The 13,845-nt window shown below is 48.5% G+C and overlaps 1 long non-coding RNA gene across 1 annotated transcript; it reads right to left on the bottom strand.

Moving 5' to 3' along the window:
- Nucleotides 1-6,128: 6,128 nt before the first annotated feature.
- LOC141750699 (uncharacterized) lies at nt 6,129-9,066 on the bottom strand. Its single transcript, XR_012589755.1, has 3 exons — nt 8,345-9,066; nt 8,004-8,132; nt 6,129-7,812 (listed from the first exon to the last, which is right to left on the bottom strand). It is a non-coding gene; the product is annotated as an uncharacterized LOC141750699 (long non-coding RNA).
- Between the last annotated feature and the right edge of the window lie 4,779 nt (nt 9,067-13,845).

Below are 13,845 nucleotides of genomic sequence, written 5' to 3'. Positions count from 1 at the left end.
CCGGCTCAGGGCACAGGCGGCATGTCCCTGCACGGCCCGGGCACCACTCGCCCGCTCCCCGCAGCGGCGCTGCCTTCACCTCCCTGGCACCCAGGATTACCCCGCCGCGTTTGCCGCTGCTGCCTGGACGAGCACCCAGACCGTACCGGGACGTGACTCCGCCAGGCGGGCTCTGCATTGCTGGTGGCAGCAGAGATGGGCAGAGGTGAAGTGGGGACATGCTCACAGCTACGCCTGGCAGCTCGGGGTCGCCTGCGCACCCCACAGCTCCCCAGGTGCTAAGCTCAGCCCTGTGGGAGGCAGTGCCCCAGCGCTAACAACTGTTTTGACACACAGCTCTATACTAAGCCCAGCAAGGCAACGCTATCGCTGCCAAGAAGAAAAAAAAAAAAAAAGGTTTCCATGGCTATTGTATCCCATCAGCTCTTCTAACCTCTTCAAATGGAAACGTTCCTTAGAGGGTTTATTGTTATTATTAATGTATATAAAATGCATCCTTCTGTCCTATTCCTTGTTTCATAGATCAGCCCACATTTTGTGCATTTTCTGCAGAGATACGGAGAGGTGTGCTGTACTTCCAGCAGGCACTCTGGGAACTCTGACAAGGGCAGCAAGCTCTCTGTTTCCCTGGCCACCATCCCCAGGTTAATGTGTTTGCAAGACAAACAGTTGTCAGAAACACTGGGGGCAGTCCCTAGGGATAACACTTTGGAAGTGAAAGCATTCACTCCTGGACGGACAAATAGAAACCAGGCTATGGATAACCTTGAGAGTGAGCGGAGATGTGCAACAGCTCTGAGAGCAAAACCAGGAGTTGGAGCCACGGGAAGACTGAGAGCAGGTGGAGCCGTTTGTCTTGCTGAGCGGTGGAGCCCAGCCGCTGAGCCTGGGAGTCCTGGCTGCTCCTCTCGTGCAGCTCTCACAGTATGCCATGATCCAGTCTTGAACGCTGGCCAAATCCCTGGAGAAGCTCAAGCGTCAGCCCCGCACATCAAGCCGTGAGCTCGCTGGCATGTCTTCAGTTTGGATTTGCAGCACGTTAGAGTGCCGTGGGGGGCTGAGGGAAGGCTGAGCTGCGGGCACACCATGAGTGGAGCATCTCCGGTGGGCGCCCCAGCGCGGTGCAGGCGGACCCCGGCGCACAGCCCTGCCCGGCCACCGCAGGTACGGGCTGTGCGCAGCAGGGCGAGGCGCTCCGCTCCGCGCCATCGGCTTCTCCCCGCTGCCCTTGTCAGTGTGTAGCAGGAGTCCCGGGCAGCAGGACTCCTGACACGGCTGTAATGTAATTTTGCATGTGTTAATTTCATTTCTTGGCTTTGCTTAATATCAGTTAGTATTCTGCTGAGAACGTAACCAGGAACGGGTGAAGCTGGTTCAGAGAAAATAGCCAAGCCCATGCCTTTCATTTCCCCTCTCCTCCCAGCTGCCGTGACCTTTGCCTATCATTAGAACCAAAATTGAAATAAGCCTTTTCTTTCTGAGGCTGTGAAATACTCAGCTCTGAGTCAAATTCATGGAACAAGGGAACTGATTCAGATGGCCACAAGCTATTGTTTCAGTTCCACCTTAAAGCAGTTCCAGCTCTGTCAGCTCTTTTCTTTCCTCCTTTTAAAACACAGCTGAGAGCAGCCCAGTAACAGGCCAGTTGACACTGGGGATGGAGGCTCTGGGCTGCCCCTGGCTCCTTCCAAAGCCCCCACACCTCCAGAGAGCATCGTGGCAAGCAGCGGCACGCATCTCCCATACCATCGTGCACAGGCATGGGCTGCCTGTCGCTCAGGGGACAGATCCTGTCCATCGCCACCCTGCGCGATGGTAAATATTGGGTGGGTGGCTGCTGAGGCATGAGCTGGTCCTTTGGAGCACAGGGAGATCACTTCATGGTTTTACTGGCTCACAAAAAAGCCAGCAGCTGGTACTTTATCCCTTGGAGAAGTGAAGAAGTCCCCCTCGAAGGACTGCTTGGTACAGTCTTGCTCCGCTGTAGCACACCTACCATTAGCCACCGCGACAACACTGGGCTTGGATATCAGCGCAACCTGCGCAGTTCCTGCACGAAGGCTAATTGCATCAGTGTAAGCACTTTTTCCAATCTTCCATGTTTCTGAACCACAGGTTTGTACTGGTACAGCGACCTCGGTCTATCTACACCCATTCTCAATTCTCCGGAGTAGGTAAGCCAAGCCCCTAGGAAAAAGGCTATTATGGGTCTCTGAGTCACCGTGTGCCTTCTCCAGTTGTACTTAAACCTGATACCTATCCATACTTTTGTTGAAAGCAGAAATTAAGCAGATGAACAAGTAGCTGGGAAGGCACTTTAAAGACTTTTTCATCAAAGGTGATTTCAAAATATTTTCCAACTCGGCATTCTTTACCGAAAATACACCACCTAGGTTTCCAGGGGCCTTTGGGGTAAGATCATCAGTGTTGTAAGGAAGCATCTCCTCTGCCAAAGGCTGACATTTGAGGAGCTCCTACTTGCAAAATAACACAGGCACCTGTTGTTTGTTTTGGCAATTCTGAAATTGCAGTGTTCCCATGGACTCCCCACACCAGCTCTGGAAGAGCTCTAGCTCTCAGTACTGGAAGAGATTTTTGAATTAAAAAATCCTTAAGGTTTCTGGGTGGTTTAGCAAAGATTGCATGGAAAAATTACTGTGCAACTGTCAAATAGCTGAGATTCAGGCCCAAAGGCCACAGAAGTTGTCCGTTCTTGTCTTCATTGGAAGGAAAATGTGTTAGCCATGACCGCGGCTGAAAACAGCTGCCGGTAACAGAAGCACTTCGTGACAAGGAAAGGTGGGATTTGCTTTTGGATCACAGCACCCTTTGCTACCCATTGCCATGGAATTCTCCCAAGTAACATGGGACCTACCTGTCCCCTTGGTGTTTCATGGCCACCTACACATGGGATGTGATTCGTCTCTAGGCCATGATGAGCTCAAGTCAGAATGACGAGGCAGATTTGGACGCTCAAGGGTGAATTCAGAAAGCTGAGCGTCCTGCCCAGCTCTGGCGATGCTGTGGGAGTGCTGGCAGGCACAAGGGCTCAGGGAGGCAGAGCTGCCGCCAGAGCCGGGCAGAAAACCCTAATGCAGCCAAAGCTCAGCCTGACCCTGGAGCACAGGCATGGGATTTCTCCTCGTCTTAGCACCATCCATGGGTCATAGATCAAAGCCAGTAGGAGATGCACCCACACAACCTTTAAACCACTGTAAAGCTTTAAAACCACTAAAAGCTAGTACTGGTACGCACGCAGGCAGGCACGAAGGTGCGTTGGTGCAGGACCCCGGATTAGGGGCAGGCACCAGGACTCTCAGCCCTACAGTAGGGAGGATGGGACAACGTCTGCCATGAGACTTTACGTCCTCTTCTAGAAAAAAAGCAAACTCACTGTAGAGTTGTGTGTGAAATGACAACCTGTTACCTTAATGCCCAGCTTCTTGCCTGAAACACATTTGTTTTGTACAGTGTTTATGCAGAAATTTTTTTTCAGACACCCAAGACAGTTGCAATTACTCCCCTTAATGTTCAGCATTTATCCATATCTATCTCGGGGTAGTTAACATATGCAAGGCAGCCAGGCTTAGCAAATCTTTGCCCTTTTCTGCATTATTGATCTGACATTTCCTCTGGAGTATTTCAACTGAGAATTAAATTAACGCCGTATCTATGGACATTACCTAGTTAAAACAGACCAGCTGCATAGACTGGCACACCCTTTGTCTAGTCAATCACAATCTTCCTTTATTAATTCATGAAACCTTGTTGTTATTTCTTAAAAGTGGAAGATGCCATTAGTAATGCTAATGAAAACTACCAGACTCATTACGCCTGGCGCTCTCCAGACAACCCCAAAAGAGCTCTCTCCATCCTACGGAGGCCTCGCTCTGCAATTCCCAGGCAATAATAACGCGGTGTTTGCTTTTCGTCAGACATGTTCTCGGGAGAAGATATGCCTAGCCATTAACCGTGTCCTGACCAGATGTACCAGCCCACTGCTGAATTTGGGGCATCTCCAGAGGTCCCCTGGAACAGCCCCTCAATAGCCCTGGCACCAAGGAGAAGACAGCGTGGGTGTGAAAGGCATCGGCTCAGCTCTTTCCTTCACTTCCCACGTTCTCTTTTCAAGCTGAAACGATACGGTTATTTCCGTGGTTAAATATTCATTTTCCCTTTTGCTTTTATGTCACAGAAACGCCATCGAAGGATCAGCAGGAAAAACAAATGGCTTAGAAAAGACCGTTTGGCCTGAGGAAGAGGTGTCCTCAGCATAGACTCAACTGCCTTCCCGGATTTACAGGGCTTTCTTTGGTATTTAATAAAGATTGCCGTTCTGACAATAAAGAGAAACATCTGCTGCCTTCTAAGTGTCTGGCCTGCTTTAACAGCCTTTATTTTTCCTTCTTAAGAGAACGGTTTGGACTGATTAAGACTCAGGCAAGTATTTTATACTTTGATACTTCCCAAGCTTGTTGAAATCTTACCTGAAATCTTAAACAAAAACAAAACCAAAACCAACACTCTACCAAAACAAAATACTACATTAAATGAAAGTCTGGAGGACACATGAAGGCCCAGAGACTTCAAAGAAGCACTTTCAAGACTAAAGACTGGTTCTAAAGACTTTTATATTGCTCCAGCCGCAAAGGAGGCCTTCAGATGGGGTCTGCACAACGTGCTGCGCTCAGGCGGGGGCTTCGCTTGCACAAAGCTCTGCTGCAGCCCAGGGGAGTCCCGGTTTGTGTGCGCACACACACGCACAAGCCTCATGAAGACTAAGCAAGGGTAAGATCTCCAAGCTTTGACTCTGGCTGATCTTCCGCCCAGCCGAAGAGCAAAGCATCCACGAGCTAGGTGCTGCCGGACAACTTAGAGATGTCAAGGAAGAAACTGAGGGTGCCCCAACCCCTGCAGAACTGGGTCTTCAGAGTGAAACAAGATAAGTTTTCAGTTTGAGGAATGATAGTAAATACAGAATAAAGAAAATAAATCTGAGCTGATGCTTTTTACCACATAAAAATCTCTGAACAGGAATCAGTGCAGACCTGTTGGCTCCAAGCATGAAATACCTGCAGGTAAATAAAAATCCTTATGCCACATGTATTGCCCTAGGTTATTCCTCCATGGAATACTGAAAAAGAGGCTTCTTTTAAGCTTTTTCACTTTTCATTGGCATAAAGGAAATCTGCAATTGAAGATGATAAATGTTAATGTTGGTAAATGCACTGTGCTGGGCAAAGCCGTGTACTACTCAGGCAGAGGATGGCTCTCTGTAAAAGCCTTTCAGCAGTGGAGATGAACCCCAGCGGAGACCAGGCTTAGGGCAGGTTTGATGCTGGCGCACGCTCCAGCACCCCATGGGGACTAGTCATGGGGCAAGGGATTAAGCACAGGTAGCAAGCGTGTGCAGCCGCTGAGCTGTGGTGAGAGACAGTCCTCACGCTAAAAACCCACCACCTGAATAGCCCTGCTCAGCAAAAAGAAAAAAAATCTTCTCCATTTCAGAGATAGGGAAATGATGTGCTGCACTTCCCCGCACAGTTTAGCCGATGCAGTTTAGGAATAATCCGCCTTGCTTCTGCTAGCAAATAAAAAAAATAATAAAAAAATCCTTGCTTCTACTTAACCAGAGCTTCCAGTTGCTAGCAAATAAAAAAAATAAAAAAATCCTTGCTTCTACTTAACCAGAGCTTCCAGTTGCGGCAAAGCAGGTGGTACATTTCGCAAATGTGCACCGGGGATTAGGTTGGGACCACTAAACTCCTTTCACTTGTATGATAAGAGATAGTTAATGCTCAGGTCTCCAGAGGTACACAGCAGATGCATTCCCCCCCACCCCCGTTGCCCAGCTACAGCCCCTCCAAGCTGTGAAAGCCCCAGGCACATCACCCCCCCCACCACCAGCACCTCCTGCACCCAGGCCCTCTACGTTTTCTTTCCCCCAGTAAAGGTCCCTGTGTTAGCACAGACATTTAATTCATTCCCGTGCTATAGTTCAATTGCTGAAATCATGCGCCAGGACTGGGGAAGGACACAAAATGTACAAACCAAACCCCTGTCGACGTCACATCGCCCAACCACAACCCACTTCTCTTTGCAAAGAAGAAATGACTCCAGGTCAGCTTCTGCACAGCCGGTTTATTCAGCCAAGAAAGTTGTTAGAGCAAATCATTAAGAAATAATATGATAAAACACAATATTAGCAATAACTGCCTTTACCAATGGGCCTTTGAATGAGACGTGCTCGGTGTGCTGCACGTGCCCCACTTGCTGTCATTTTCTTGCTCTGAACAGATTTGCTGAAGATTTGAGCCCTAATCTGTGCAATGTAACATTATCTACGGCGTTTGTGTTTGTATGCTGATCTTCTGTGGTTAGACGGAGGCTTTGGCTCCCGGGGGACTCCCTAACACAATTTGATTGTGTCTGTTCCGAATAACTGCACACTAGTTTTTTTACATAGAGAAAAGGTTTTGTTTTTCTTTTAAAAAAACAGTAATAAAACCCCCGACTGATTCTTGGTGCCTGATGCTGATGCTCGCCCTGGATTTTAGAAGAGCAAAGCAGGAGAAGCATCCACCGACTTTGCCAAAGGGCCTCATCCAGGTGCCCAAAAGAAAGCACACAATGTCTCTGGTCGCTGCTGTACAAGCTGCTCGAGGGTGTCTGTCCCGCAGCTCTTCTCTGGCGACACCAGGCTGGGGGAAGCTGCCCCGGCACCATGTGAACTGCGAGCCACCCCCGGCAGCGCCTCCTCACACCAGCAGACTGCACGGTCAGGCCATAATTCATACACGATGACGGAGACAGTCAAATTACGCCGAGCAGGGAGCAGATCCTCCGCTGATGTAAATCAGCGAGAGTCAACAGGGCCCATTCACACACCAGCCCAAGATGAGACATCTCTGAATCGCTTTGCGCTGAAAATGCAAGCAGCCAAGCGCAGACCCTAAACTGTTCCCAATTAATGTTGGGCTTCTAATATGCTCAAAATGGAACAGTCCTTGTCTAGGAGCGTTACCCTGAAAGGGAAAACCACCTGCCACTCCTATGGTCACAGTCTCCCTTTTTCTTTATCTTGGGCTTCTGACTCCTTAATCTGTTGTGGAATGTCATTTAATTAAGCATTTTCAGGGTTCACTCTAGGCCGTGGGATTATGCTGTAAGCAGGCAACGCTGGCCTGAAGTTGCGATAATTAAGGCCACGAAGGACAGCTTGGCACATTGTCTAATCAGGGAGCCAACATAAATATGCCAGAGCCGGTACTAAATATTTCCACGGTAGAAGCACTCAGACTCACTAGAAGGGGTTTCCCCTAATCGTACAAGGAATAGAGAAATCAAAGAGAGTGCATTTTTCAGTTAAAATAAATTAAAAAGGGAAATAGAAGAAAGAGATTAGAAACATCTCGACACTACAGCTCCTGCCCAGGTTTGTTGCCTGTTAATAAGGGATTACTGAACACTAGAAATCGGAAGAGCTGGCCAGTGCATGGCACCGCTGTCTCTGCTCCCCAGCTCCAAACCAAACCTCAAACCTCTGGACCCGTGAGCAGCTCTGCAAGGCCAGACCCCCCCGCCAGCAGGACTTCGTGCAGTTGTGCTGACCAGGGGGAGCTGCCGGCGTGCCACCGCGGCCAGCTGTGCCCGTCCCCTAACGTGCACCCAGCTGAAGCGGAGCCTGGGCCAGGGCTGCAGCTGGTGCGCGCTGGCGCCTTCCCACCAGCTCCACAAAGCAGCCACTTCCTTCCAGCGCAAGGCATCTCAGTGAGCGGGGCAGCTGGGTCCTTAGAGCACACCTTGGGCAACCTGGGGGAAGCAAAAGAAGAAATGGCCTCGCCAGCATGCAGCTATATTCACTTGCCACACTGCAGTCATTTGCTGCCCATCGATGTCTCTAGGAGGCTCGAGTGCATTCAGGATTCACACAGCAAAACCACCTCCTCCCCCCGCACTGCAGATGTAGAGGCGTTTCTTGTATTCCTGCCCTCACTTCTTACCTTCAGCTCCAGCTGAGTTGCCCAGACTGCTCCCTGGGCATCACCTCTTCTCCTAACTGTTCTCCAGTCTCTCCTTCCCACTCAGTCCTGCGCTCCACACCATTAGATCGTGTGGATTCAGGCAAATGCCTGTAGAAAGAGACAGAAAGCCTCAGCATGTGAGCACTGCCCACCTGGCAGGTTTCCACGCTGGTGATACCCAGAGGCCACCCACCGCCCCATGGTGATACCCATCCACTCCCAGCCTAGAGTTCCTTCATGGGCAACACCTTCAGGCGTTTTCCCCTGCTCTCTACTCCTCCCGTGGGATGGGAATTTACACAACGTGATGTTTCTCTTACTGATAATCCTGTTTGCTTTCCCAGTTTGCTTGGGCTTCTTATAGGCTGACAGAGGTTTGTTTTATCCGTCAACATGCTTAGACGCAGCAGATGGGTACAACCAGCTCAGCTACCTGCTTGGAAATCTGTATTATTGTTATACTATGAATGTTTACAGAAATTTCTTTGAAAATTAAAAAGTGTGACAGTGTAGTTTTGGTTTCAAGAACTTCTATTGTTTCCAGTATTGCTGGACAGGAACAGCTCCTATAATAAAACAACAGAGGTCAGGGCATTAGAAAGGAAAAGGGGGAATGATGCATTCAATTAAACCAACATGAATACGAAAGGAAGCAAAAAAGCCCAGTTTTAAAAAAAAAAAAAAAAAAAGAGAGACAAATAGGAAAGAGCTGTATATTCTAGGCCTAATTTCAGGTAATAGTCTGCCCTGGCTGCTACACTGCAAGTTTTCCGGGACAGGGAGGAACCTGTGTGTCCCCTGATCGTACAGCACCTGGCACAACCAGGGCTTCGGTCTCTGGTCAGATGCACCAGCAGATCGCACAGCTGCAATCCAAATGAAGACTTGCAGGAACCAGGCCGTTCTCCTCCTTTTATGTGCACCTGAGCAAAACACAAAACAGACTTGAAATAAGCAATATTCTTCCTTCTTGTTTTCTGCCGAGCAGGCCACGGAGCCAATAGCTTCAGGGCTGCGAGAGCAGCGTTTCTTCCCCCAGCGCCTTCTCATTAGAAATGTCTCCTGAAACACGCTCAGTGTCATATCCATTTAGTGTCAGGTGACAGGCATTTTCTTCTGTAACATTCCCTTTAACAGTGGTATTATTACTTTTACTTGAGTGCTTTGATTTAAGCCACAGGAGATGTCACAAATTAGTGTTTACAAAACTTAACACGAGGGGGCTGTCAGTACTTGCTTGAAGACAAGGATTTAGACGGCTGAGACCCCATTGCGGAGGTAGCAGACTAATTACGGGAGCCAAGGTACAGAAGGATTCCAGACCTAGGTGCCATCTCAAGCAGAAGTGAAATTAATGATGCTCAGAAGGCAGCTCAGAGGTACATTGGACCAAACCCGCCCCCCCCTTTTGTAGTTTTTTTTTTTTTCTTTGTTTTTCTACACACAGTGCAAACGGGATTTAAAAGAACAGAGTGAAAGAATGCAGCTCAGCTTGGTAACTGCCCCATCTGCTTACAACATCCTGACGCTGCCCATTAGATACATGGACACACTTAAACCGTGAGCATCTCTCAGCTAACCTTACTCATAAAACGGTGCTAGAGTTCTGCGTTGCAAGGAAACACACAAGATTCCAAGAGGGCTTGAATAAATAAATTGCCTGGTGATTCAAGAAGAAGATACAAATTCTTCTATGACCGAAGAATTAACTGATAGTACCTGTTAGTTGGGAGATTGTTTTCTAGCGGTTAGCTATCCAAGTGGAAGAAATCTGCTTTGCATTTGGGAAAGTCTGAAAAATATGTTTAATTGCTATGACTAATAAACAGTCAGGAGAAATGCAAATTTTATAAAAGTGTGATATTCAAAAATCCTTCAAAGTAGAAGTACAGCTGAGATCAGTGTGCAGAGGAATGCCGAGTATCCCTTAGAAACAGAGCTCTCCTAAGAGGCCCTTCAGCGAAGCAAAGTATACCCGTGTTCACCATTAATGAACAAAAACATGCCACTAAAACCACATTGGCATTAATTCCCCAGCAATGAGGGGTTTTATACAAGTGCAGACTTCTTTGTGAAATGAACACACCATCTCAGAGCCACCGATGTAGCGGAAGGTCCCATCAGAAATCTCCTCTCCAGCCTTTCATCATGATTCATTGCACCATTCAGTGCAAATCACAAGCTACAAAACTGCATTATCAGTACAGCTCTTTTTAATCAATTGAAGGTACTGATGTTTAAATATCTCCTGCGCTAAAAAGCAATTGCTGTTTAGACCAAATTCTTTTTTTTTTTTTTTTTTTTTAAGAAATCATTATAACGTTCTCATAATTGCTTATCTCTCAGAGGAAGATAACACAGACACAGCTGCTATTTCAAAGGACATTTTGTACATGTAGCTCAGCCATATCTGAAATACAGCAGAGATTCTCTCTAATTCAGAAATCTATTTATTGCTGACTGTGTCGTGTGACAGCGTCGTGGCCTCAGTTACACTCCCAGCAGAGGTATTTATACACCGTGATTTGCCTAAGGACTGCTTCCTCCACCGGGCCCCCGGTCAGCAAAACATTGCAATAGATGCTCAAGATCACGCTCGAGTGAGTTACCGGAGAGGGCTGAGCATCTCCGCGCTGCCTTTGAGGAGATGTCTTCCTCTAGATGTTCCTCCCCTTATTTCTCCCAGCTGGCCACACAGAGCACCTCATACCTGCCCCACCAGCCACCTCTGCCTGGCGTGGGTGGGATTGACCCTTGGCATCGCCCCCACACTCGCGCTTCAAGCCGCAGGCCTCCCTCTCTAATAGAAACCTCAGGAAAGTCTCTGTGTGGTAGATAAGGTCACATAATGCTGCTGGGGTCAACAGCAATCTCTATCTATCTGGATTTTAAAGAGGAAATATGACCTTGCCTTGAAATTGAATATCTCCCTTGTCCGCAGGTAACTCAGCGCTTCCTTCTCCTATAGCAGGGGATGTTTTCCCCACCCAACGACGCCACGCAGCGAGGCCACTTCTCTGGGGTGCTCAAACACGAGTGGCCAGGACCAGGACAGTGCCTACAGATAAATACACTCAGTCTTATTATCAGTGGGGTACTGACTCCCACAGGGTCCCCGAGAGCATCTCCCCCATATTTGCATCCCTCTTTTCTGGGTGCCTGGCCCCGTCCTGCCTCTCAGGCTGCACCCCTGTATGCAGCAGCATCTCCAGAGCACCTTCCCTCTCCCACCTCCCCATGGAGCAGGCTAACTCCATATCAGCACCCTTTGATGCAGCATCTGCTCTAGCAAGTACACGGAGGCTCTGTGAAATTGCAATTCATGTTTCGACCAGCGATTAGGGACCCCAGAGCCTTCCAGGAGCCACAATTACCCACCACTAAGGGCAAGCGATTCATTGCCCTTAGTCTGATGTGACCTGAGACACAGATCTCCAGCTCTGTAGTACACACTCCTCAAGGCATGGACCCTGCCCGAGTGACCAAACCCTTCCTCCCATCCTTTCCTGCACACAGGAGCAGAGCTAAACGCAGTGCCCAAGCACCAAATCTGGGAACTCCCAAGACACGGTGGACCATCAAGACAATCCATCTTCCATGTAGTACAGGCCATAGAGCTTCCAAAAATTAATGCCGGTGGAAAACCAGAGGCATCTCTTAGGAAAACTTACCTCCTGACACTACTATTGCTAGTACTGGAGAATCCACCAGTACTTGTGTTGTTCCGATGGTTAATTACTGTCATTTTTAAAAACGTGCACCCTTTGTCCCCTGACAGAAAGCTATGCCAACAAATTAGTCAAGCTAATCAGTGCCCTGACTCACTTCCTCACATCTAAGAACTGGAAAAAGATGAGATAAAATACATGGGTAATACAGGTTCTAGAAAGCCACAGATAAAAATACCCTGAAAACTAGGTTAAATTACCAGGACGATAAAGCACATTAGGAAACAGGAGGGTATGAATCAATAATTCACATTTCAGAACAGTTACTCAGACATTTACAAGAGCTTTCAAATGCCTGTCTCCCTCATCCCTCTCCCAAATCTGACCCTGACAATGAACCCCAGCAATTTCCTCAGAACTGAAGTAATTCTTACAACCGCTTGAAATTTTGCTGTACAGGAACACAGCAAGCGAACGGAAAGAGAAAATATTGTGGGGAAGAAGGGAGCCAGGATCTCACCTGATTGCAATTGTTTTCACCAACACAGTATAGTGATTTCCCACCACGTATAATTTAAATAAACTCCTAATGCAGCTCTACTGCTAAACATTGTACTTAATAGCACAAAGGCTCCCTGACGCCGTTAACACAGCTGGACTGCCAGCTCTGAAATGTCAGCTTTCTTCCCTACATTGCGAAAGCTCTACTGTTAATTTTGACATCTGGTTTTTAGTGAGATGTATTTCTTGCAGAGCAAATGCACACTGACAAATCTGGGGCCCTCTGTGTATTTTGGTAAATTGCAATCCATTATGAATATATATCTTCCTATAATGAAATGTTAGCTTTGCAGTTGTAATGCAAGCTGTCCAAGTATCTGGTGGGAACATTTAATAACAATAATATTTTGCTGAGGATAACACAGCTACCTCATCTAGGTATTCCTAATACACTCTCCTGGATGAGTTTTCCCCCCCCCCCCGATACATTAACAGTTTAATAGCACACAGGTGAAAGCAACTAGGTGATATTGACATTAAAAACCGCCCTGGCAGCTTAGAGCCTCTCTGCAGAGGAAGGAGAACATTGACATATCTGCAGCGGTTCCCACAGGGATCTTGCTGACAGCAAACATCATGGATCAAGACAGCCCTGAACAGACACATGGCTCAATTACTGCACACCACGCACCTCTGAGTGTGGTTGGGGGGCCGGGACGTATCTCCCGAGGATCGGGGGGGCTGTGATGGGTGCACTGAGCGTGTCCTTCCCGCGGGAAAGTAAACAAGGCTGGTGGGAAGCATTCCCTGCACTTGCTTTTCAGCACTGCAGAGAAAAGTCCGCAGTTTTTTAGATTATAAACTATTTTTTTTTCCTCCATTTAGCCCAAAAGATTCTGGACACAAAATGAGCAGATCCCGACTCAAAGGATCTGTCCCAGAGGGATTTGCTGAGCATGTGAATGGCATGCTTGAGACAGGGATGCCACAGGAGCACTGCACGCCCAGGGCAGCACCGGGAGCCCAGGACTCTGCCTCCACAAGCTGCTGCCAAGAAATTCCCCACCAGCAGCCGAAGCACTACTTGCCCTCAAGGCAGGAAAAGTACTGTGGGCTGCATTTAGGCCTGACCTAAACCGAGATCCACTCGCATCAGTTGGCTCAGTTTGACTTGGCGCTGGATATGTATCCCAGTAAATCATCTCCTGTCAACAGGACAACCTTCCAAAGGACTTAGTGGCAGTCTGGTGGCACACTCCCCAGCTCCCTCCTGTTTCAGTGGGGCTGGCTGAGTTCCACTGACCTAGATGAATATCTGGTGACAGAGACCATCAGCAATGCTAAAGCGCAAGCCTCCAGCAAGCAGCGGGTCAGCACAGAGCTGCCCTCCCCAGCTGGAAACGCTTCTCCCCCCCGGTCCTTGCCCAAAGGTAGCGGTGGCCAAAGTCCCAAGCCAGCATCTCACCTCCACGCTTCAGGAGCTAGTCAAGAGCGTGAGGTCGCAGTGGTGTACTTCGGAGCTGGAGGAGAGATGATAAAAACCAGAGTTGAGATCCGTATCGTGCGCAGACCCAGATAAACCACCGCGCGCAGGCAGCGCTGGTCTGGGGTGCACACACAGCAGCCCAGGGAGGGGGAAGGAACCACGAGAG

The sequence above is a fragment of the Larus michahellis genome, chromosome 13 (assembly GCF_964199755.1).
Source record: "Larus michahellis chromosome 13, bLarMic1.1, whole genome shotgun sequence".
NCBI classification, from domain to species: Eukaryota; Metazoa; Chordata; class Aves; order Charadriiformes; family Laridae; genus Larus; species Larus michahellis.
The sequence above is the reverse complement of the archived record's forward strand: the minus strand, read 5'-3'. Positions and strand labels throughout refer to the sequence as shown.